The sequence below is a fragment of the Macaca thibetana genome, chromosome 1 (genome assembly GCF_024542745.1).
Source record: "Macaca thibetana thibetana isolate TM-01 chromosome 1, ASM2454274v1, whole genome shotgun sequence".
Lineage (NCBI taxonomy): Eukaryota > Metazoa > Chordata > Mammalia > Primates > Cercopithecidae > Macaca > Macaca thibetana.
In genome coordinates, this window is record NC_065578.1 from 110,382,744 (window position 1) to 110,410,574 (window position 27,831).

Below are 27,831 nucleotides of genomic sequence, written 5' to 3' on the forward strand. Positions count from 1 at the left end.
TATTAGTGAGAACATGTGGTGTTTGGTTTTCTGTTCTTGCGATTGTTTGCTGAGAATGATGGCTTCCAGCTACATCCACGTCCCTACAAAGGACATGAACTCATCCTTTTTTATGGTTGCATAGTATTCCATGGTGTATATGTGCCACATTTTCTTAATCCAGTCTATCATTGATGGACATTTGGGTTGGTTCCAAGTCGTTGCTATTGTGAATAGTGCCGCAATAAACATATGTGTGCATGTGTATTTATAGCAGCATGATTTATAATCCTTTGGGTATATACCCAGTAATGGGATGGCTGGGTCAAATAGTATTTCTAGTTCTAGATCCTTGAGGAATTGCCACACTGTCTTCCACAATGGTTGAACTAGTTTACAGTCCCCCCAACAGTGTAAAAGTGTTCCTATTTCTCCACATCCTCTCCAGCACCTGCTGTTTCCTGACTTTTTAATGATCGCCTTCTAACTGGTATAAGATGGTATCTCACTGTGGTTTTGATTTGCATTTCTCTGATGGCCAGTGATGGTGACTGTTTTTTCATGTGTCTGTTGGCTGCATAAATGTCTTCCTTTGAGAAGTGTCTGTTCATATCCTTTGCCATTTTTTGATGGGGTTGCTTGTTTTTTTTCTCGTAAATTTGCTTAAGTTTTTTGTACATTCTGGATATTAGCCCTTTGTCAGATGAGTAGATTGCAAAACTTTTCTCACATTCCATAGATTGCCTGTTCACTCTGATGGTAGTTTCTTTTGCTGTGCAGAAGCTCTTTAGTTTAATTAGATCCCATTTGTCAATTTTGGCTATCATTGCCATTGCTTTTGGTGTTTTAGACATGAAGTCCTTGCCCATGCCTGTGTTCTGAATGGTATTGCCTAGGTTTTCTTCTAGGGTTTTTATGGTTTTAGGTCTAACATTTAAGTCTCTAATCCATCTTGAATTAATTTTTGTGTAAGGTGTAAGGAAGGGATACAGTTTCAGCTTTCTACATATGGCTAGCCAGCTTTCCCAGCACTATTTATTAAATAGGGAATCCTTTCCCCATTTCTTGTTTTTGTCAGGTTTGTCAAAAGTCAGATGGTTGTAGATGTGTGGTATTATTTCTGAGGGCTCTACAGCTCCAGGCTACAGCTCCCAGCATGAGCGACACAGAAGAAGGGTGATTTCTGTATTTCCAATGGAGGTACCAGGTTCATCTCACTGGGGCATGTCAGACAGTGGGTGCAGCCCACTGAGTGAGAGCCGAAGCAGGGCAAGGCAATGCTTTGCCCAGGAAGTACAAGGGGTAAGGGAATTCCCTTTCCTAGCCAAGCGAAACCATGACACACAGCACCTGGAAAATTGGGTCACTCCTACCCTAATACTGTGCTTTTCCAAGGGTCTCAGCAAACAGCACACCAGGAGATTATATCCTGTGCCTGGCTTGGAGGGTCCCACGACCACAGAGCCTCCCTCATTGCTAGCACAGCAGTCTGAGATCTAACTGCAAGGCGGCAGCAAGGCTGGGGGAGGGACGCCTGCCATTGCTGAGGCTTGAGTAGGTAAATGAAACAGCAGGAAGCTCGAGCTGGGTGGAGCCCACCACAGCTCAAAGAGGCCTGCCTGCCTCTGTACACTCCACCTCTGGGTACAGGGCATAGCCAAACAAAATGCAGCAGAAACCTCTGCAGATTTAAATGCCCCTGTCTGACAGCTTTGAAGAGAGTAGTGGTTCTCCCAGCATGGAGTTTGAGATTTGAGAACAGACAGACTGCCTCCTCAAGTGGGTACCTGACCCCAAGTAGTCTAACTGGGAGGCACCCGCCACTAGGGGCAGAATGACACCTCACATGGTCAGGTACCCCTCTGAGACAAAGCTTCCAGAGGAACAATCAGGCAACAACATTTGCTGTTCAGCAATATTCACTCTTCTGCAGCCTCCGCTGCTGATACTCAGGAAAACAGGATCTTGAGTGGACCTCCAGCAAACTCCAGCAGACCTGCAGCTGAGGGTCCTGACTGTTAGAAGGAAAACTAACAAACAGAAAGGACATCCACACCAAAACCCTATCTGTACATTACCATCATCAAATACCAAAAGTAGGTAAAACCACAAAGATGGGGAAAAAAACAGAGCAGAAAAGCTGAAAATTCTAAAAATCAGAGCACCTCCCCCCCTGCAAAGGAACACAGCTCCTCGCCAGCAATGGAACAAAGCTGGATGGAGAATGACTTTGGCGAGTTGAGAGAAGAAGGCTTCAGACGATCAAACTTCTCCAAGCTAAAGGAGGAAGTTTGAACCCATTGCAAAGAAGCTAAAAACCTTGAAAAAAGATTAGACAAATGGCTAACTAGAATAACCAATGGAGAGAAGTCCTTAAATGACCTGATGGAGCTGAAAACCATGGCACAAGAACTACGTGGTGAATGCACAAGCTTCGGTAACCAATTTGATCAACTGGAAGAAAGAGTATCAGTGATTGAAGATCAAATGAATGAAATGAAGCAAGAAGTTTAGAGAAAAAAGAGTAAAAACAAATGAACAAAGCCTCCAAGAAATATGGAACTATGTGAAAAAAGCAAATCTACATCTGATTGGTGTACCGGAAAGTGACAGGGAGAATGGAACCAAGTTCAAAAACACTCTGCGGGATATTATCCAGGAGAACTTCCCCAACCTAGCTAGGCAGGCCAACATTCAAATTCAGGAAATACAGAGAATGCCACAAAGATACTCCTCAAGAAGAGTGACTCCAAGACACATAATTGTCAGATTCACCAAAGTTGAAATGAAGGAAAAAATGTTACGGGCAGCCAGAGAGAAAGGTCAGGTTAACCATAAAGGGAAGCTTATCAGACTAACAGTGGATTTCTCAGTAGAAACTTGACAAGCCAGAAGAGAGTGGGAACTAATATTCAACATTTTTAAAGGAAAGAATTTTCAACCCAGAATTTCATATCCAGCCAAACTAAGTTTCATAAGTGAAGGAGAAATAAAATCCTTTACAGATAAGCAAATGCTTAGAGATTTTGTCACCACCAGGCCTGCCTTACAAGAGACCCTGAAGCACTAAACATGGAAAGGAACAACCGGTACCAGCCATTGCAAAAACATGCCAAAATGTGAAGACCATCGAGGCTAGGAAGAAACTGCATCAACTAACGAGCAAAATAGCCAGTTAATATCATAATGGCAGGATCAAGTTCACACATAACAATATTAACCTTAAATGTAAGTGGACTAAATGCTCCAATTAAAAGACACAGACTGGCAAACTGGATAAAGAGTCAAGACCCATCAGTTTGCTGTATTCAGGAGACCCATCTCACATGCAGAGACATATATAGGCTCAAAATAAAGGGATGGAGGAAGATCTACCAAGCAAACGGAGAACAAAAAAAAGCAGGGGGTGCAATCCTAGTCTCTGATAAAACAGACCTTAAACCATCAAAGATCAAAAAAGACAAAGAAGGCCATTACAAAATGGTAAAGGGATCAATTCAACCGGAAGAGCTAACTATCCTAAATATATATGCACCCAATACAGGAGCACCCAGATTCATAAAGCAAGTCCTTAGAGACTTACAAAGAGACTTAGACTCCCATACAATAATAATGGGAGACTTCAACACCCCACTGTCAACATTAGACAGATCAACGAGACAGAAAGTTAACAAGGATATCCAGGAATTGAACTCATCTCTGCACCAAGCAGACCTAATAGACATCTACAGAACTCTCCACCCCAAATCAACAGAATATACATTCTACTCAGCACCACATCACACTTATTCCAAAATTCACCACATATTGAAAGTAAAGCACTCCTCAGCAAATGTACAAGAACAGAAATTATAACAAACTGTCTCTCAGACTACAGTGCAATCAAACTAGAACTCAGGACTAAGAAACTCAATCAAAACCACTGAACTACATGGAAACTGAAAAACCTGCTCCTGAATGACTACTGGGTACATAACGAAATGAAGGCAGAAATAAAGATGTTCTTTGAAACCAATGAGAACAAAGATACAACATACCAGAATCTCTGGAACACATTTAAAGCAGTGTGTAGAGGGAAATTTATAGCACTAAATGTCCACAAGAGAAAGCTGGAAAGATCTAAAATTGACACCCTAACATCACAATTAAAAAAACTAGAGAGGCAAGAGGAAATACATTCAAAAGCTAGCAGAAGGCAAGAAATAACTAAGATCAGAGCAGAACTGAAGGAGATAGAGACACAAAAAACCCTCCAAAAAATCAATGAATCCAGGAGTTGGTTTTTTGAAAAGATCAACAAAATTGATAGACTGCTAGCAAGACTAATAAAGAAGAAAAGAGAGAAGAATCAAATAGACACAATAAAAAATGATAAAGGGGATATCACCACTGACCCCACAGAAATACAAACTACCATCAGAGAATACTATAAACACCTCTATGCAAATAAACTAGAAAATCTAGAAGAAATTAATAATTTCCTGGACACTTAAACTCTCCCAAGACTAAACCAGGAAGAAGCTGAATTCCTGAATAGACCAATAGCAGGCTCTGAAATTGAGGCAATAATTAATAGCCTACCAACCAAAAAAAGTCCAGGACCAGACGGATTCACAGCTGAATTCTACCAGAGGTACAAGGAGGAGCTGGTACCATTCCTTTTGAAACTATTCTAATCAATAGAAAAAGAGGGAATCCTCCCTAACTCATTTTATGAGGCCAACATCATCCTGATACCAAAGCCTGGCAGAGACACAACAAAAAAAGAGAATTTTAGACCAATATCCCTGAAGAACATCAATGCAAAAATTCTCAATAAAATACTGGCAAACCGGATCCAGCAGCACATCAAAAAGCTTATCCACCATGATCAAGTGGGCTTCATCCCTGGGATGCAAGGCTGGTTCAACATATGCAAATCAATAAACGTAATCCAGCATATAAACAGAATCAAAGACAAAAACGACATGATTATCTCAATAGATGCAGAAAAGGCCTTTGACAAAATTCAACAGCCCTTCATGCTAAAAACTCTCAATAAATTCGGTATTGATGGAACGTATCTCAAAATCATAAGAGCTATTTATCACAAACCCACAGCCAATATCATACTGAATGGGCAAAAACTGGAAGCATTCCCTTTGAAAACTGGCACAAGACAGGGATGCCCTCTCTCACCACTCCTATTCAACATAGTGTTGGAAGTTGTTCTGGCTAGGGCAATCAGGCAAGAGAAAGAAATAAATGGTATTCAGTTAGGAAAAGAAGAAGTCAAATTGTCCCTGTTTGCAGATGACATGATTGCTTATTTAGAAAACCCCATCGTCTCAGCCCAAAATCTCCTTAAGCTGATAAGAAACTTCGGCAAAGTCTCAGGATACAAAATCAATGTGCAAAAATCACAAGCATTCTTATACACGAGTAACAGACAAACAGAGAGCCAAATCATGAATGAACTCCCATTCACAATTGCTTCAAAGAGAATAAAATACCTAGGAATCCAACTTACAAGGGATGTAAAGGACCTCTTCAAGGAGAACTACAAACCACTGCTCAGTGAAATAAAAGAGGACACAAACAAATGGAAGAACATACCATGCTCATGGATAGGAAGAATCAATATCGTAAAAATGGCCATACTGCCCAAGGTAATTTATAGATTCGATGCCATCCCCATCAAGCTACAATTGAGTTTCTTCACAGAATTGGAAAAAACTGCTTTAAAGTTCATATGCAACCAAAAAAGAGCCCACATTTCCAAGACAATCCTAAGTCAAAAGAACAAAGCTGGAGGCATCACACTACCTGACTTCAAACTATACTACAAGGCTACAGTAACCAAAACAGCATGGTACTGGTACCAAAACAGAGATATAGACCAATGGAACAGAACAGAGTCCTCAGAAATAATACCACACATGTACAGCCATCTGATCTTTGACAAACCTGAGAAAAACAAGAAATAGGGAAAGGATTCCCTATTTAATAAATGGTGCTGGGAAAATTGGCTAGCCATAAATAGAAAGCTGAAACTGGATCCTTTCCTTACTCCTTATACAAAAATTAATTCAAGATGGATTAAAGACTTAAATGTTAGACCTAATACCATAAAAACCCTAGAAGAAAACCTAGGTAATACCATTCAGGACATAGGCATGGGCAAGGACTTCATGTCTAAAACACCAAAAGCAATGGCAACAAAAGCCAAAATTGACAAATGGGATCTGATTAAACTAAAGAGCTTCGGCACAGCAAAGGAAACTACCATTAGAGTGAATAGGCAACCTACAGAATGGGAGAAAATTTTTGCAATCTACTCATCTGACAAAGGGCTAATATCCAGAACCTACAAAGAACTCAAACAAATTTACAAGAAAAAAAAAAACAAACAACCCCATCAAAAAGGGGGCAAAGGAAATGAAGAGACATTTCTCAAAAGAAGACATTCATACAGCCAACAGACACATGAAAAAATGCTCATCATCACTGGCCATCAGAGAAATGCAAATCAAAACCACAATGAGATACCATCTCACACCAGTTAGAATGGCAATCATTAAAAAGTCAGGAAACAACAGGTGCTGGAGAGGATGTGGAGAAATAGGAACACTTTTACACTGTTGGTGGGATTGTAAACTAGTTCAACCATTATGGAAAACAGTATGGCAATTCCTCAAGGATCTAGAACTAGAAGTACCATATGACCCAGCCATCCCATTATTGGGCATATACTCAGAGGATTATAAATCATGCTGCTATAAAGACACATGCACACGTATGTTTATTGTGGCACTATTCACAATAACAAAGACTTGGAATCAACCCAAATGTCCATCAGTGACAGACTGGATTAAGAAAATGTGGCACATATACACCATGGAATACTATGCAGCCATAAAAAAGGATGAGTTTGTGTCCTTTGTAGGGACATGGATGCAGCTGGAAACCATCATTCTCAGCAAACAATCGCAAGAACAGAAAACCAAACACCGCATGTTCTCACTCATAGGTGGGAACTGAACAATGAGATCACTTGGATTCGGGAAGGGGAACATCACACACCGGGGCCTATCATGGGGAGGGGAGAGGGGGGAGTGATTGCACTGGGAGTTATACCTGATGTAAATGACGAGTTGATGGGTGCTGACGAGTTGATGGGTGCAGCACATCAACATGGCACAAGTATACATATGTAACAAACCTGCACGTTACGCACATGTACCCTAGACCTTAAAGTATAAAAAAAAAAAAAAAAAAAAAAAAAAGACTCTGATGGATTCTTCAATATGCCATTTGCTTTTCTTTTTTTTTTTTTCAGACAGAGTCTCACTCTGTCACCCAAGCTGGAGTGCAATGGCATGATCTCGGCTCACTGCAACCTCCGCCTCCTGGGTTGAAGCAATTCTCCTGCCTCAGCCTCCCAAGTAGCTGGGATTACAGGTGTTTGCTATCATGCCTGGCTAAATTTTGTAATTTTTAGTAGAGATGGGGTTTTGCCATGTTGGCCAGACTGGTCTCAAACTCTTGACCTCAGGTGATCTACCCGCCTTGGCCTCCCAAAGTGCTGGGATTACAGGTATGAGCCACCATGGCCAGCCTGCCATTTGCATTTTTTTTTTTTTTTTTTTTTTTTTTTTTTTGATGGGGCCTTGCTCTGTCGCCAGGCTGGAGTGCAGTGGCACGATCTTGGCTCACTGCAACCTCCGACTCCTGATTCAAGTGATTTTCTCCTGCCTTAGTCTCCTGAGTAACTGGGTTTACAGGCACATGCCATTACACCCAGCTAATTTTTGTATTTTTAGTAGAGATGGGGTTTCACCATGTTGGCCAGCATGGTGTCGATCTCCTGACCTCAGGTGATCCCCCCATCTCAGCCTCCCACAGTGCTGGGTTTACAGGCATGAGTCACTGTGTCTGGCAGCCATTTGTATTTTTTAGCTCCAGAATTTCTGCTAAAAAATGTGATCTAAGAAAATTATTTCAATCTCTTTGTTAAATTTATCTAATAAAATTCTGAATTCCTTCTCTGTATTATATTGAATTTCTTTGAGTTTCCTGAAAACAGTTATTTTGAATTCTGTCTGAAGGGTCACATATCTCTATTTCTTCAGGATTGGTCCTTGGTACCTTATTAAGTTAGTTTGGTGAGGTCATGTTTTCCTGGATATCTTTATGTTTGTAAATATTCATCAGTGTCTGGGCATTGAAGACTTAAATATTTATTGTAGTCTTTGCAGTCTGGGCAAGTTCATGCCCATCCTGTTTAAGAAAGTTTTCCAGGTATTCAAAGGGACTTGGGCCCTAAGTCCAGTAATACTCATTAATGAAGACTTGCAGAGGTATTGCCTTAGCGGTCTTGGATAATATCCAGAATAATTATCTATATTACCAGGCAGAGACTCTTGTTCTTTTCCCTTCCTTTCTCCCAAATAAACAGAATCTCTGTTGTGTACTGAGCTGCCTGAAACTAAGGTGGTGGTAATGTAAGCCCTCTGTGGCCACCCATCACTGGGGCTGTACTGGGTCAGACCTTGATATGGTTTAGGTGTGTCCCCAACCAAATCTTAAGTTGTAACTCCCATAATCGCCACATGTCATGGGAGGGATACATTGGGAGTTAATTGGATCCTGGGGGTGGGTTTTCCCACGCTGTTCTCATGATAGTGAATAAGTTTCATGAGATCTGATGGTTTTATAAATGGGAGGTCCCCTGTACATGCTCTCTTGCCTGTCACTATATAAGATGTGACTTTGCTCCTCTTTTGCCTTTCGACATGATTGTGAGGCCATTACTGGGTATATACCCAAAGAATTATAAGTCATTCTACTATAATGACACATGCACACATATGTTTATTGCAGCACTATTTACAATAGCAAAGACTTGGAACCAACCCAAATGCCCATCAATTATTGAATTTAAAAAATATGGCACATATACACCATGAAATACTATGCAGCCATAAAAAAGAATGAGTTCATGTTCTTTGCAGGGACACAGATGAAGCTGGAAGCCATCATTTTAGCAAACTAACACAGGAACAGAAAACCAAATCCTGCATGTTCTCACTCATAAGTGGGAGCTGGACAATGAGAACACACGGACACAGCGAGAAGAACATCACACCCTGGGACCTGTTGGGAGGTGGGGGGCAAGGGGAGGGAGAGCATTAGGACAAATACCTAATGCATGTGGGGCTTAAAACCTAGATAACAAGTTGATAAGTGCAGCAAATCACCATGGCACATGTATATCTTTGTAACAAACGTGCATGTTCTGCACATGTATCCCAGAACTTAAAGTAAAATAAAGAAAAATAATTAAAATAAATGTGGTGTTCCTGTGAGGGGAATTAATGATGTAAGATTCTATTCTGCCATCTTGCCCCACCCTCTTCCAAACTTTGTTTTAAGACAGCTTACATAAACTTTTACCTTTAGTAACTTCTCCCTTGCATAGCTAACCTCCTCACATATGCCTATGATCAATGATAGCATGCATATCCCACATTGTAACCTCCTGCTTATTCCCAAATAAATGTTTTCTTTGGAGAGCCACTCTCTCTGTTGTTACTTTAGGTTAACATAGTGGGGTGTCAGAAGTGAGATCCAAGCAAGCTCACCTTGCAAGATATAGGCAGCCCCCGGAATTGTGTACAGTATCCACCTGAGCTTCTTAGGCTCTCTGCATCTGTTGAGTTGCCGTCTCACCTTAGTGAATCTCCTCTTGGATTCTTGAACTTCCTCCTTTTGATTAAGTTTTTTTTCTTTATTTGGTATCTGATTGAGATAAGGCTGCTTTAGTAAAGGACCTTAAATCCCTCTTGGGACTATAAAGACTTTTATGTCTTTTCTGGTAAATCTTTTCTAGTATAAAGTTGGTTTATCTTTCTGGTAAGTACACTTGGTTTAAGTTTTGGTTACTTATGCATGTTTGTAAATTATTTTGTCCTTTTACTTTTCTTCTCTCTCTCCTCACATGTTTCTGAACATCTTTCAAAAGCAAAGATAAGCATATTAAGCTGATAAGATTTTCTTTTGGCACATGAGTGATTAATAAGAAATGAAATGCGATTCTTCAATTCTAAAGCATACAACACTTTCAGGAACTCCAACTGGTTATATGTTCAAACATTATGGCCCTTCTTAGTGCACATTTGTAAAGCAATGAACAAATTTCACCAAAAATAACTCAGAATTTCCATGTCCATATCATCCAATCATTCAAACTTTTCAAAATTGTTTTTCTTAGCGCTATATTAGAAAATTATGTCTATAAAGTTAAACAGTCCAAATGAGATGTACATTTTTAATTGTCATCCTGAGGCTTCAAAATGCATTTAGAACACAAGCATTACTTCACTGCAAAATACTGTTTCAAAGCTAACTGAGTCTCTTTCTTCTCCAAAGACTTCCTCTTCTCTTCCTACAGCTCCTCCTCTTCTTTATTCTTCTCTGGCAGAACGTTTATTTTTTTCAAAACTTTTCAGGTACTAACACAATTCTCTTCACAGACACCAACTCAGATTTTTATATGTGAAATTTCTAAGATGTTAAAATATGCTATTCTGGCATATTGACTATTTAAGTTAAAGACACTTGAGGGCTGGGTGTAGTGACTCATGCCTGTAATCCTAGTACTTGGGAAGTCAAGGTGGGAGGATCACTTGGACCCAGGAGTTCAAGACCAGCCAGGGCAACATGAAGAGACCATATCTCTATTTAAAAAAAAAAAAAAAGAGAGAGAGAGAGAGACTTGAAAAATAGCAGGTACACAAAGATCACTTTGACCTTCATTCTTTTTTTAAAAAAGCAGAAGATAAACTTCCCATGTGAAGGTCAGCCTCCCTATACTGGAAGAAAAGGCACATGCTTATCTTCAAGAACAACACATATACACCTTATTAGAATAACACAACTTTTAAGCCTCCTCATAATATTTAGTCACATTTTTAGAGTTTACTATTCTTTGTCCAATCCAGCATATTGGTAACTGACTCTAACTGCTTCTTTGGGGCCTTTACTTCCTTATGTGGGCTCCCATGCGACATAAAATTTGTATTGAGTTTTTCTCCTGTTAATGTATCCTATGTTAATTTAATTTTTGGACGTAATTGTGACCCTAAAGGCTGGGACATTTCACTCACTCTAGAGCCTTCAGATGAGACTCGGGAGCCAGTTACAGAGGCTCATACTTGGCTCACTCTTTCTAGACTTTCTCCAAGCTACTCAGAAGACTGAAGCAGGGGGATCACTTGAGGCCAGGAGTTCAAGATCAGCCTGAGCAACATAGTGAAACCCTATCTCTAAAAATACAAAAAAAAAAAAAAAAAAAAAAAAAAAAAAAAAAAAAAAAAAAAGATGTGATCCTGAGAAAAGCAAACAAAAAGTAAGAATTCAGCTTTCTTGAATCTTTATCCATAATGCCTGGTTGAGAGAAAAAAAATGTTTAAGATTTTGTCTTTATTTTTCTAAATTTGGACTAAGAATAAAGAAATACATTTGTATAATTTTTTAAATTTTGACTGTTGTTAATATGATTTCAGGTGCCCATTGGTTATTGATCCACAGCCTCCCAGACATAGTCTTTGTTTTCCTTGTCTCTATTTTTTGTGTGATGTTTTTCTAAAGAAAAATTATAGTATGCCTATTACCATATTGTAGCCCTGTTTATTGTCTTTGAGTTTTTGTTATTTTACAATCTGGACTAAATCCCAAACTCTTCTAGTTTTCTCTAATTTCTCACTACCATAGGTCTCCATGGCCATTCAATTTGTTTAGTTGGTTGCCTGTAAACCTAGATCCATAGCTCAGAACCATTATACAAACTTGAGTTATCATGCTGTGGTTGTATTATTCTTTTAAAACTTTGTACCTGTTGTTGGTCAAATTTCTACAGACATACAACACCTAACAGAATAATGTTGTCAAGCACTTCAAAAGAATACTTCTAACAACTATGGAATTGACAAAATTGAACTTGCCAGTGAACTCCAGGAAAACTTAGCCTGACAGCCACTCCTTATAGACCTCCTTGTTGCTCAAATGTGGCCAGAAGAATCTTGACATTGACTTGGAATTGTTAGCTATCATCTCTCACTTCCAATGTGGGACCAGACCAACCAGGACAGGCTGATTCCAGCACTGAAGGACAATTAAAACCTAACTACAGACTGATTTAGCAGCAACACTTTCAGAGAAAGGTTTTGATCAAAAGGGGAAAATATAAAAGCTGCCTATGGCAAAATTGAGTCACTTATGTCACACCCAAGGCTGCAGAGCTGGCAGATCATGAAGGAGGGACCTCATGCTTGTATGTCTGAGCTAAGAACTATTACCAAGACGCTCTGAAGGCCTTATGCAAATATGCCCATGGTAAGAACTATTATAAGAACTCTTTGAAAACAGAAAAAATTCCAGATAAATTGCTTCTATGAAGACATCTTCCCAACGGCAATTAGTGTTACCAATGAGTAATCACCAGTCCCTGCAATGGGCTTCTGTGACTGATCAACTTTGTTTTAAGACAGCTTGCATGAACTTCCTCTTTTTGCCTGAATAGCTTCTTCTTGTCCTAACATCTTTGAATATGCCTATGATCTGTTCTAGCAATCGTATCCCAGATTATAATTCCCTGCTCATTCCTGAATAAATGTATGTCTTTGAAGAGCCACTCTTTCTGTTGCTTTTAGGTAGACAAAACTTATAAATGAATTCAGTGAAGTTTCAGAATACAAAATTAATGTTAAAATATCACTTGCATTTCTTGCATCAATAACACACTATCTGAAAAAGAAATCAAGAAACAAACCTATTCATGAAAGCATCAAAAAGAATAAAATACCTAGGAATACATTTAACCAAGGAAGTGAAACACCTGCACATTGAAAAAATCCATAAACATCCAGTGTTTATGGATTAGGAGAATTAAAATTGTCAAAATGTCTATACTACCCAAAAAAGTCTACAGATTCAACACAATCTTTATCAAAATTCCAAATGCATTTTTTTGAAAAAAAAGTCTAAAATTTTTATGGAATCATAAGAGACCTAGAGTAGTCAAAATAATCAAGAGAAAGAAAAACATGGTTGGAGAAATCATACTTCTTGATTTCAAATTATATTATAAAGCAATAGTAATCAAAACAGTATGGTTCTGGCACAAAAACGGACATGTAGCCCAATGAAACAGAATAAACAGTGCAGATATAAATTCCAACCTTATAGGTCAACTAATTTTCAACAAGGGCAGCTCTTCTTTATTGGTGCTTTTATCAGTATGTGGTACTAAAATCCATAATTTCAGTCCTGCATATTAAGATCAAGAGTTTCTAGCTTTCATTTTTTTCTTTATTTATCTGAAGATATTTTCTGAGGAATTATTCCAAGTGTAGCAGAAATTGGCCCATGGTGTTTACTGCTGCCTGCTTTATGAGTATATTCTTGCTTAATAGAAGAATGATTAGAAATTTTGTCAGGTCTGTGATGTAATCCTGAATGCAGTAATATAGAAGTCCCTGTTGTAAATTGATGTAGTACTGGCTACTAGACAAAAATGTCTCCTACTCTGTGAATACATCTGTTCTGTCCTTGTTGATTCTTGATGTTGAGGCTGTTCCTTGTGTGATGGCAAATGCATGAGATATTTGACATTGCTATTGCTAACATTGACAAATTATCAGTATATGACTGTCTTTTACAGAAATATTGCCTGAATTTAGCAGTACTGGCCTAGCCTGACCCTGACCCATCCTTTCTCACTGGGCAGGGCCTCCCTGCAGGAACTCCACCAACTCCAGCCAGAGGCTCAGGAACAAAACCCTGATCTCCCAGGGCCTGAGTCCCTAAGGGGAGAGGTGGCCACAGTCTCTGCAGACTAGCAGACTTAGCCTTTCCTGCTGGTAGTTCTGAGGAATCCAGGCAGCCCCGATGAGTGGGTTTCCCCCCAGCAAACATGCCCCCTCCACCAAGGGACAGCCAAAGTGCTTCATTAAATGGGTCCTGTTCCCCCTGCCACCCAGCTGGGTGAGAACCTCCAACAGGGGTTATCAGACACCCTATACAGAAGCAATCCTACTGGCATCAGGTTGGTGCCCCTTGAGGTCAGAGATCCCAGAAGAAAGAGAGGCACCATTTTTGCTGTTATCCATCCTCCTTGAGTGACAACTCCAGGTGTGGGAGTGAACCAGATGAATAGGGCCTGAAGTGAGCCCCCAGCAAATTGCAGCAGCCCTACAGAAAAGGGACCTGACCATTGAAAGAAAAACAAACAGAAAGCAACAACAACAGCATCAGCAAAACAAGAAGTCTCCACAAAAACCCCATCCAATGGTCAGCAGCCTCAAAGATCAAAACTAGACAGACTTACGTAGGTGAGAAAAAATCAATGAAAAAATGCTGAAAACCCAAAGCCACAGTACCTCTTCTTCTCCAATCACCACACCTCTCCAGCAAGGGCACAGGACTGGATGGAGGATGAGATGGATGAATTGACAAAGGTAGGCTTCAGAAGACGGGTAATAAAAAAAACTTTGGTGAGCTAAAGGAGCATGTTCTAATCCAATGCAAAGAAGCTAAGAACCCTGATAAAAGGTTAGAGGAGCTGCTAGCTAGAATAACCAGCTGAGAGGGGGACATAAATGACCTGATAGAGCTGAAAAACACAGCATGAGAACTTCGTGAAGCATACACAAATATCAATAGCCAAATCGACCAAGCAGAAGAAAGTATATCAGAGTTGGAAGACCACTTTGAGTTTGAAACAAAATATACAGACAAGGTTAGAGAAAAAAGAATGACAAACAAACAAACAAACAAAGCCTCCAAGAAATATGCTACTATGTAGAAAGACCACATCTATGATTGATTAGAGTACCTGAAGAAGATGGGGAGAATGGGAACAAGCTGGAAAACACACTTCAGGATATTACCCGGGACAACTTCCCCAACCTAGCAAGATGGCCAACACGTAAATTCGTGAAATACAGAGGACACCACCACTAAGATACTCTATGAGAAGGACAACCCCAAGACATATAATCATCAGATTCTCCAAGGGCGAAATGAAGGAAAAGGTGTTAAGGGCAGCCAGAGAGAAAGGCCAGGTCACCTACGAAGGGAAGCCCATCAGACTAATAGTGGACCTCTCAGCGAAACTCTACAACCCAGAAGAGATTAAGGGTCAATATTCAACATTCTTAAAGAAAGAATTTTCAACACAGAATTTCATATCCTGCCAAACTAAGCTTCATAAGCAAAGGATAAGTAAAATCCCTTTCAGACAAGCAGATGTTGAGCAATTTTGTCACCACTAGACCTGTCTTGCAAGGGCTCTTGAAGGAAGCACTAAATATAGAAAGGAAAATCTGGTACCAGATGCTGCAAAAATACGCCAAAATATAGAGACCAATGACACTATGAAGAAACTGTATCAACTAGTGTGCAAAATAACAGATAGCATCATGATGACAGGATCAAACTCACACATAACAATACGTTAAATGTAAATGTGATAAATACCCCAGTTAAAAGACACAGACCGGCAAATTGGATAAAAAGTCAAGACCCATCAGTGTGCTGTATTCAGGAGATTCATCTCACGTGCAAAGACACACATAGGCTCAAAATAAAGGGATGAAGGAAAATTTAGCAAGCAAATAAAAAGCAAAAAACAAACAAACAAACAAAATCATGGGGTTCAATCCTAGCCCCTGACAAAACAGACTTTAAACCAACAAATTTCAAAAAAGACAAAGAAGGGCATTGCATAATGGCAAAGGGATCAATTCAATGAGAAGAGCTAACTATCCTAAATATACAGGCATCTGATACAGGAGGATCCAGATTCATAAAATAAGTTCCTAGAGACCTACAAAGACACGTAGACTCCCACACAATAGTAGTGAGACACTTTAGCACCCCACTGTCAATGTTAGACAGATCAAAGGACAGAAGATTAACAAGAATATTTAGGATTTGAACTCAGCTCTGGATCAAGTGGACCTAATAGACATCTACAGAACTCTCCATCCCAAATCAACAGAATACACATTCCTATCAGTGCCACATAGCACTTATTCTAAAATCGACCACATAATTGGAAGTGAAACACTCCTCAGCAAGTGCAAAAGAACTAAATCATAACAAAGAGTCTCTCAGACCACAGTGCAATCAAATTAGAACTCAGGATTAAGGAACTCACTCAAAACCACATGATTACATGCAAATTGAAAAACCTGCTCCTAAATGACTCCTGGGTAAATAATGAAATTAAGGCAGAAATCAAGAAGTTCTTTGAAACCAATGAGAACAAAGAGACAATGTACTGGAATCTCTGGGATACAGCTAAAACAGTGTGTAGAGAAAAATTTATAGCACTAAATACCCACATCAGAAAGCCAGAAATATCTCAAATTGACACCCTAACATCACTATTAAAAGAGTTAGAGAAACAAAAGCAAACTAATCCAAAAGCTAGCAAAAGACAAGAAATAACTAAGTGTAGAACAGAATTAAGGAGATAGAGACACAAAAAACTCTCCAAAAAATCACTGAATTCAGAAGCTGGTTTTTTGAAAAAATTAACAGAATAGATAGACTACTAGCTAGACTAATAAAGAAGAAAAGAGAGAAGAATTAAATGACACAATAAAAAATAATAAAGGGGATATCACCACTGACCCTAGAGAAATACAAACTACCATCAGAGAATACTATAAACATCTATATGCAAATAAACTAGAAAATCTAGGAAAAATTGATAAATTCCTGGACACATACAGCCTCCCAAGACTAAACCAGGAAGAAGTCAAATCCCTAAATAGATCAACAAAAAGTTCTGAAATTGAGGCAGCAATTAATAGCCTACCAACCAAAAAATAACCCAGGACCAGATGGATTCACAGCTGAATTCTACCAGAGGTACAAAGAGGTGATGATACCATTCCTTCTGAAACTATTCCAAACAATTGAAAAGGAGGGACTCCTCCCTAACTCATTTTATGAAACTAGAATCATCGTGATATCAAAATCTGCCAGAAACACAACAACAAAAAAAGAAAACTTTAGGCCAATATCCCTGATGAGCATCAATGTGAAAATTGTCAATAAAATACCTGCAGATCAAATCCAGCAGCATATCAAAGAACTTATCTACCATGATCAAGTAGGCTTCATCCCTGTGATGCAAGTCTGGGTCATCACATGCAAATAAATAAACGTAACCCATCACATAAACAGAACCAAAGACAAAACCACACGATTGTCTCAATAGATGCAGAAAAGGCCTTCAATAAAATTCAACATCCCTTTATGCTAAAAACTCTCAATAAACTAGGTATTGATGGAACATGTCTCAAAATAATAACAGCCATTTATGACAAACCCACAGCCAGTAGCATATTGAATGGGCAAAAGCTAGGAGCTTTCCCTTGGAAAACAACTACAAGACAAGGATGCCCTCTATCACCACTCCTATTCAACATATTATTGGAAGTTCTGGCCAGAGCAATCAGGCAAGAGAAATAAATAAAGGGTATTCAAACAGAAAGAGAGGAAGTCAAATTGTCTCTGTTTGCAGATGACATGATTATATATTTAGAAAACCCCATTATGTCAGCCCAAAACTCCTTAAGCTGATAAGAAACTTCAGTAAATTCTCAGGATACAAAATCAGTGTGCGAAAATCACAAGTATTCCTTGACACCAACAGTAGACAAGCAGAAAGACAAATCACGAATGAACTCCCATTCACAATTGCTACAAAGAGAAGTAAATACCTAGAAATACAGCTAACAAGGGATGTGAAGGACCTCTTCAAAGAGAACACAAACCACTGCTCAAGGAAACAAGAGAGGACACAAACAAATGGAAAAACATTCCATCCTCATGGATAGGAAGAATCAATATAATTAAAATGGCCATATTGCCCAAAGTAGTTTATAGATTCAATGGTATTGAATTGAGTGCATCAAACTACCATTGATATTCTTCACAGAATTAGAAAAAAAACTACTTTAAATTTCATATGGAATCAAAGAAGACCCCATATAACCAAGACAATCCTAAGCAAAAAGAACAAAGCTGGAAGTATCACACTACCTGACTTCAAACTATACTACAAGGCTACAATAACCAAAACAGCATGGTACTTGTACCAAAACTGACATATAGACCAATGGAACAAAACAGAGACCTCAGAAGTAATACCACACATCTAAAACCATCTGATCTTTGACAAATCTGACAAAAAAGAAGCAACAGGGAAAGAATCTCTTAGTCAATAAATGGGATAAATGGTGCTGGAAAAACTGGCTAGCCATCTACAGAAACTGGACCCCTTCCTTACACCTTATACAAAAATTAACTCGAGATGGATTAAAGATTTAAATATAAACCCAAAACCATAAAAAACCTAGAAGAAAACCTACGCAACACCATTCAGGACATAGGCATGGGCAAGACTTCATGAATAAAACACCTAAAGCAGTTGCAACAAAAGCAAAAATCAACAAATGGGATCTAATTAAAATAAAGAGCTTCTGCACAGCCAAAGGAAGTATCATACCTGCAGAATGGGAGAAAAATTTTGCCATCTACCCATCTGACAAAGGTCTAATGTCCAGAATTTACAAGGAACTTAAACAAACTTACAAGAAAAAAAACCAAACAATCCTATCAAAAAGTGGGCAAAGGATATGAAAAGACACTTCTCAAAAGAAGACATTTATGTGGCAAAAAAAAAAAAAAAAAAAAAAAACAGAAAAAAAAAAGCTCAATATCACTGATCACTAGAGAAATACAAATCAAAACCACAATGAGATACAATCTCACACCAATCAGAATGGTGATTATTAAAATGTCAAGAAACGGCTGGGTGCGGTGGCTCAAGCCTGTAATCCCAGCACTTTGGGAGGCCGAGACAGGCGGATCACAAGGTCAGGAGATCGAGACCATCCTGGCTAACACGGCGAAACCCCGTCTCTACTAAAAACACAAAAAATTAGCCAGGCGAGGTGGCGGCGCCTGTGGTCCCAGCTACTCGGGAGGCTGAGGCAGGAGAATGGCGGGAACCCGGGAGGCAGAGCTTGCAGTGAGCTGAGATCTGGCCACTGCACTCCAGCCTGGGCGACAGAGCGAGACTCCGTCTCAAAAAAAAAAAAAAAAAAAAAAAGTCAAGAAACAATAGATACTGGTGAAGATGTGGAGGGAATGTAAATTAGTTCAACCATTGTGGAAGACAGTATGGTGATTCCTCAAGGATCTAGAACCAGAAATACCATTTAACCCAACAATCCCATTACTGGGTATATAACCAAAGGAACATAAATCATTCTACCACAAAGATACATGCACACATATGTTTATTGCAGCACTATTTACAATAGAAAAGTCATGGAACCAACCCAAATGTCCATCAATGATAGACTGGATAAAGAAAATGTGGTACATACACACTGTGGAATACTATGCAGTCATAAAGAAGAATGAAATCACGTCCTTTGGAGTGACATAGATGAAACTGGAAGACATCATCCTCAGCAAAATAACACAGGAAGAGAAAATCAAACGCCACATGTTCTCACTCATAAGTGGGAGTTGAACAATGAGAACACATGGACACAGGGAGGGGAATAACACACCCCAGAGTCTGCTGAGGGATTGGGGGTGAGATGAGGGAATTTATAGGATGAATAAATAGACGCAGCAAATCATCATGGCACATGTATGCCTACGTAGAAAACTTGCATATTCTGCACGTGTATCCCGCAACTTAAAGTAAAATAAAATAAATTTACAAATTTTTAGAAAAGAAAATGTGTGATACCAGCTTGGGGGGGGCATGCCCAAGATGGCCGAATAGGAACAGCTCCAGCCTCCAGCTCCCAGCATGAGCAACAAAGAAGACGGGTGATTTCTGCATTTTCAACTGAGGTACTGGGTTCATCTCACTGGGGCGTGTCAGACAGTTGGTGCTGGTCTACGGGCACAGCCCGACCAGTGAGAGCTGAAGCAGGGTGAGGCATCACCTCACCTGGGAAGCACAACAGGGAAGGGAATTCCTTTTCCTAGCCAAAGGAAATTGAGACACACAGCACCTGGAAAATCAGGTAACTCCCACCCTAATACTGCGCATTACCAAGGGTCTTAGCAAATGGCACACCAGGAGATTATACCCCACACCTGGCCTAGAGGGTCCCACGCCCATGGAGCCTCCCTCCTTGCTAGCACAGCAGTTTGAGATCTAACTGCAAGGCAGCAGTGAGGCTGGGGGAGGGATGCCCGTCATTGCTGAGGCTTAAGTAGGTAAACAAAGCCACCTGGAAGCTCGAATTGAGTGGAGCCCACCGCAGCTCAAGAAGGCCTGCCTGCCTCTGTACACTCCACCTCTGGGGACAGGGTGTAGCTAAACAAAAAGCTGCAGAAACCTCTGCAGAGGCAAATGTCCCTGTCTGACAGCTTTGAAGAGAGGAGTGGTTCTCCCAGCACGGAGGTTGAGATCTGAGAATGGACAGACTGCCTGCTCAAGTGGGTCCCTGACCCCCAAGTAGCCAAACTGGGAGACATCCCCCACTAGGTGCAGACCAACACCTCACACCTCACCCTGAGACGAAGCTTCCAGAGCAAGAATGAGACAGCAACACTCACTGTTCAGCATTCTGCAGCCTCCACTGCTGATACCTAGGCAAACAGGGTCTGAAGTGGACCTCAAGCAAACTCCAACAGACCTGCAGCTGAGGGCCCTGACTGTTAGAAGGAAAACTAACAAATAGAAAGGACAACCACACCAAAACCCCATCAGTACATCACCATCATCAAAGACCAAAGGCAGATAAAACCACAGCGATGAGGAAAGAGCAATGCAGAAAAACAGGAAATTCAAAAAATCAGAGTGCATCTCCCCCTCCAAAGGAACGCAGCTCATCGTCAGCAACAGAACAAAGCTGGACAGAGAATGACTTTGACGAGTTGAGAGAAGAAGGCTTCAGTCGATCAAACTTCTCAGAGCTAAAGGAGGAACTATGTAACCAGTGCAAGAAACTAAAAACCTTGAAAAAAGAATGGCTGAATGGATAACTAGAATAATCAATGCAGAGAAGACCTTAAAAGAACTGATAGAGATGAAAACCATGACACAAGAACTACGTGACAAATGCACAAGCTTCAGTGACTGACTCAATCAACTGGAAGAAAGAGTATCAGAGATTGAAGATCAAATGAATGAAATGAAGCAAGAAGAGAAGTGTAGAAAAAAAGGGTAAAAAGAAATGAACAAAGCCTCCAAGAAATATGGGATTATGTGAAAATACCAAACCTACGTCTGATTGGTGTGCCTAAAAGTGATGGGGAAAATGGAACCAAGTTGGAAAACACTCTGCAGGATATCATCCAGGAGAACTTCCCCAACCTAGTAAGGCAGGTCAACATTCAAATTCAGGAAATACAGAGAACGCCACAAAGATACTCCTCGAGAAGAGCAACTCCAACACACATAATTCTCAGATTCACCAAAGTTGAAATGAAGGAAAAAATGTTAAGGGCAGCCAGAGAGAAACGTCGGGTTACCCACAAAGGGAAGCCCATCAGACTAACAGTAGACCTCTCAGCAGAAACTTGACAAGCCAGAAGAGAGTGGGGGCCAATATTCAACATTCTTAAAGAAAAGAATTTTAAACCCAGAATTTCATATCCAGCCAAACTAAGTTTCATAAGTGAAGGAGAAATAAAATCCTTTACAGACAAGCAAATGCTGAGAGATTTTATCACCACCAGGCCTGCCCTACAAGAGACCCTGAAGGAAGCATAAACATGGAAAGGAACAACCGGTACCAGCCATTGCAAAAACATGCCAAAATGTAAAGTCCATCGATGCTAGGAAGAAACTGCATCATCTAACGAGCAAAATAACCAGCTAATATCATAATGACAGGATCAAGTTCACACATAACAATATTAACCTTAAATGTAAATAGACTAAATAGTCCAATTAAAAGACAGACTGGCAAATTGGATAAAGAGTCAAGACCCATCAGTGTGCTGTGTTCAGGAGACCCATCTCACATGCAGAGACACACATAGGCTCAAAATAAAAGGATGGAGGAAGATCTACCAAGCACATGGAAAACAAAAAAAAGCAGGGGTTGCAATCCTAATCTCTGATAAAACAGATTTTAAACCATCAAAGGTCAAAAGAGACAAAGAGGGCCATTACATAATGGTAAAAGGATCAACTCATCAGGAAGAGCTAACTATCCTAAATATATATGCACCCAATACAGGAGCACCCAGATTCATAAAGCAAGTCCTTGGAAACTTACAAAGAGACTTAGACTCCCATACAATAATAATGGGAGACTTCAACACCCCACTGTCAACATTAGACAAATCAATGAGACAGAAAGTTAACAAGGATATCCAGGAATTGAACTCAACTCTGCACCAAGCGGACCTAATATACATCTACAGAACTCTCCACCCCAAATCAACAGAATATACATTCTTCTCAGCACCACATTACACTTATTCCAAAATTCACCACATAGTTGGAAGTAAAGCACTCCTCAGCAAATGTACAAGAACAGAAATTATAACAAACTGTCTCTCAGACTACAGTGCAATCAAACTAGAACTCAGGATTAAGAAACTCAATCAAAACCGCTCAACTACATGGAAACTGAACAACCTGCTCCGGAATGAATACGGGGTACATAACGAAATGAAGGCAGAAATAAAGATGTTCTTTGAAACCAATGAGAACAAAGATACAACATACCAGAATCTCTGGGACACATTTAAAGCAGTGTGTAGAGGGAAATTTATAGCACTAAATGTCCACAAGAGAAAGCTGGAATGATCTAAAATTGACACCCTATCATCACAATGAAAAGAACTAGAGAAGCAAGAGCAAACACATTCAAAAGCTGGCAGAAGGCAAGAAATAACTAAGATCAGAGCAGACCTGAAGGAGATAGAGACACAAAAAATCCTCCAAAAAAAATCAATGAATCCAGGAGTTGGTTTTTTGAAAAGATCAACAAAATTGATAGACTGCTAGCAATATTAATAAAGAAGAAAAGAGAGAAGAATCAAATAGATGCAATAAAAAATGATAAATGGGATATCACCACCGACCCTACAGAAATACAAACTATTATCAGAGAATACTATAAACACCTCTACACAAATAAACTAGAAAACCTAGAAGAAATTAATAATTTCCTGGACACTTACACTCTCCCAAGACTAAACCAGGAAGAAGTTGAATCCCTGAATAGACCAATAGCAGGCTCTGAAATTGAGGCAATAGTTAATAGCTTACCAACCAAAAAATGTCCAGGACCAGACAGATTCACAGTCAAATTCTACCAGAGGTACAAGGAGGAGCTGGTACCATTCCTTCTGAAACTATTCCAATCAATAGAAAAAGAGGGAACCCTCCCTAACTCATTTTATGAGGCCAACATCATCCTGATACCAAAGCCTGGCAGAGACACAACAAAAAAAGAGAATTTTAGAGCAATATCCCTGATGAACATTGATGCAAAAATCCTCAATAAAATACTGGCAAATCGAATCCAGCAGCACATCAAAAAGCTTATCCACCATGATCAAGTGGGCTTCATCCCTGTGATGCGAGGCTGGTTCAACATATGCAAATCAATAAACAGAACAGCACATAAACAGAACCAAAGACAAAAACCACATGATTATCTCAATAGATGCAAAAAAGGCCTTTGACGAAATTCAACAGCCCGTCATGCTAAAAACTCTCAATAAATTCAGTATTGATGGAATGTATCTCAAAGTAATAAGAGCTATTTATGACAAACCCACAGCCAATATCATACTGAATGGGCAAAAACTGGAAGCATTCCCTTTGAAAACTGGCACAAGACAGGGATGCCCTCTCTCACCACTCCTATTCAACATAGTGTTTGAAATTCTGACTAGGGCAATCAGGCAAGAGAAAGAAATAAAGCATAGTCAGTTAGGAAAAGAAGAAGTCAAATTGTCCCTCTTTGCAGATGACATGATTGTGTATTTAGAAAACCCCATTATCTCAGCCCGAAATCTCCTTAAGCTGATAAGAAACTTCAGCAAAGTCTCAGGATACAAAATCAATGTGCGAAAATCACAAGCATTCTTATACACCAGTAACAGACAGACAGAGAGCCAAATCATGAATGAACTCCCATTCACAATTGCTTCAAAGAGAATAAAATATCTAGAAATCTAACTTAGAAGGGATGTAAAGGACCTCTTCAAGGAGAACTACAAACCACTGCTCAGTGAAATAAAAGAGGACACAAACAAATGGAAGAACATACCATGCTCATGGATAGGAAGAATCAATATTGTGAAAAAGGCCATACTGCCCAAGGTAATTTATAGATTCGATGTCATCCCCAGTAAGCTACCAATGATTTTCTTCACAGAATTGGAAAAAACTGCTTTAAATCTTTTAAGATACTTCCTAGATGTGTATATATGATATATACATGTTTGTATGTGTATGTACATATACTCACATACATATATATGTGTATTTTGTTCATATATTTTATTTAAAAGTTCATAAAAAGGCTTTTGTCATTTGATGTACCTAAAAATTAATATTTGTGGCAAATTTTCTTATTAACAAACAACATGAATGGGCACTGCAGGTAGAAATAAGTTTTCTAGAGAAGAAAAAAAAAAAAAAAAAACTGCTTTAAAGTTCGTATGGAACCAAAAAAGTCCCCGCATTTCCAAGACAATCCTAAACCAAAAGAACAAAGCTGGAGGCATCACGCTACCTGACTTCAAACTATACTACAAGGCTACAGTAACCAAAACAGCACGGTACTAATACCAAAACAGAGATATAGACCAATGGAACAGAACAGAGTCCTCAGAAATAATACCACACATCTACAGCCATCTGATCTTTGACAAAGCTGACAAAAATAAGAAATAGGGAAAGGATTCCCTATTTAATAAATGGTGCTGGGAAAATTGGCTAACCATAAGTAGAAAGCTGAAACTGGATCCTTTCCTTACTCCTTATACGAAAATTAATTCAAGATGGATTAGAGACTTAAATGTTAGACCTAAAACCATAAAAACCCTAGAAGAAAACCTAGGCAATACCATTCAGGACACAGGCATGGGCAAGGACTTCATGTCTAAAACACCAAAAGCAACGGCAACAAAAGCCAAAATTGACAAACAGGATCTAATTAAATTAAAGAGCTTCTGCACAGTAAAAGAAACTACCATCAGAGTGAACAGGCAACCTACAGAGAGGGAGAAAATTTTTGCAATCTACTCAACTGACAAAGGGCTAATATCCAGAACCTACAAAGAACTCAATCAAATTTACAAGAAAAAAACAAACAACCCCATCAAAAAGTGGGCAAAGGAAATGAACAGAGACATCTCAAAAGAAGACATTCATACAGGCAACAGACACATGAAAAAATGCTCATCATCACTGGCCATCAGAGAAATGCAAATCAAAACCACAATGAGATATCATCTCACACCAGTTAGAATGACAATCATTAAAAAATCAGGAAACAGGCCGGGTGCGGTGGCTCAAGCCTGTAATCCCAGCACTTTGGGAGGCCGAGATGGGCGGATCACGAGGTCAGGAGATCGAGACCATCCTGGCTAACACGGTGAAACCCCGTCTCTACTAAAAAATACAAAAAACTAGCCGGGCGCGGTGGCAGGCGCCTGTAGTCCCAGCTACTCGGGAGGCTGAGGCAGGGGAATGGCGTGAACCCGGGAGGCGGAGCGTGCAGTGAGCTGAGATCCGGCCACTGCACTCCAGCCTGGGTGGCAGAGCGAGACTCCGTCTCAAAAAAAAATAAAAATAAAAATAAAAAATAAAAAATCAGGAAACAACAAGTGCTGGAGGGGATGTGGAGAAATAGGAACACTTTTACACTGTTGGTGGGACTGTAAACTAGTTCAACCATTGTGGAAAACAGTGTGGTGATTCCTCAAGGATCTAGAACTAGAAATACTATTTGACCCAACCATCCCATTACTGGGTATATACCCAAAGGATTATAAATCATGCTGCTATAAAGACACATGCACACGTATGTTTATTGTGGCACTATTCACAATAGCAAAGACTTGGAACCAACCCAAATGTCCATCAGTGACAGACTGGATTAAGAAAATGTGGCACATATACACCATGAAATACTATGCAACCATTCGAAAGGATGAGTTCACGTCCTTTGTACGGACATGGATGCAACTGGAAACCATCATTCTCAGCAAACTATCGCAAGAACAGAAAACCAAACACCACATGTTCTCACTCATAGGTGGGAATTGAACAATGAGATCACTTGGACACAGGAAGGGGAACATCACACAACGGGGCCTATTGTGGGGAGGGGAGATAGGGGAGGGATAGCATTAGGAAATAAACCTAATGTAAATGACAAGTTAATGGGTGCAGCACACCAACATGGCACATGTATACATATGTAACAAACCTGCACGTTGTGCACATGTACCCTAGAGCTTAAAGTATAATAATAATTTAAAAAAAAAGAAAATATGGTACATAAACACCATGGAATACTATGCAGCTATGAAAAAGAATGAGTTTATGTCCTTTACAGAGACATGGATGAAGCTGGAAGCCCTCATCCTCAGCAAACTAACACAGAAACAAAAACCAACCACCACATGGTCTCACTCATAAGTGGGAGTTGAACAATGAAAACACATGGACACAGTAAGGGAAACAATGCACACCAGGGCCTGTTACGGGGTGGGGAGGGTGAGGGAACGGAACTTAGAGGAGGGGTCAATAGGTGCAGCAAACCAGCATGGCACAAGTATACCTACCTGCATGTTCTACACATGTATTCTGACACTTAATTTAAAAAAAGAAAAAGAAAAGTAAAGAAGTAGTGGCCTAGGGAATGCCAATGTAGATCATTTCTGAAAACGTGGGTTTATAGGCACATCTGTGATACTATCTATTAAAATGGAATTCTGGACCAAAGATAAAGAAGTGGTGTCTCTGATAAATATCATCTATTTTTGGTTTATTAAATGACTGATTGGCCTTTGAGTTTCTAATCCTTTTCAACTTAACAGGTGTTTTCTCTAATATTTTTAGAAACTCATATTTTAGCTCATCTAATAATTCTAAAGTAACTGTAGAATCCACATATTACCGCCAACACTTTCCATCAATGAACACAGAAATCTCTCAATTGAATCATTTGCAAGTCAAATGAATGTATACATGTGCTATCACTGTTGGTTTGTACTGAAGAGAGAAGGTTATGTGATGCAGACTGTTTATAGCCATGAAATAAGATGTCTCTGTCAAATCCTTGCTTGCTTTTACTAACTTGGTACATTTTACCACATCTGATTGTGGATGTTCAATGCTGATCTCAAAATCTGGTGTTTGTAGGGTTATGCTTTCAATTAAAACCAATTCTTGAGTCTGCTGAAAGTAAATACCACATTTGGTATCCAGCACTCTAGGGAGTGAAGACAAGCATGTGCTACTTTAATAACATGTTCAAGTTTTTGAGCCTGTTCCTCCCCTTTCACTGCCAAAAAATTACAGGTTGACAATATTATCCACATTCCTCACAGAAGTATTTCTGTTTCCTCTAAAGAGAGCTCAATTTTCATCTTCCTTTAGTGCAACACTGATACCCAGCACTCTTCCAAAGTTTCTGGTGAAATCCACTAATTCATTCACATTACCTCCTCATCAGTCTGCAGACATTTTACTCCAAGGATTCCTATTGAATTTGGTGAAAGAATAGTATATATAAATAATTGCAGTGTTTACTGTAAGCTGAGAGACATTGAGATGCTGTG

The 27,831-nt window shown here is 39.5% G+C and overlaps 1 pseudogene; it reads right to left on the reverse strand.

Annotated features, from left to right (window-relative positions):
* Positions 1-13,281: 13,281 nt before the first annotated feature.
* On the reverse strand, positions 13,282-27,531 carry LOC126930033 (cyclin-T2-like; annotated as a pseudogene).
* Between the last annotated feature and the right edge of the window lie 300 nt (positions 27,532-27,831).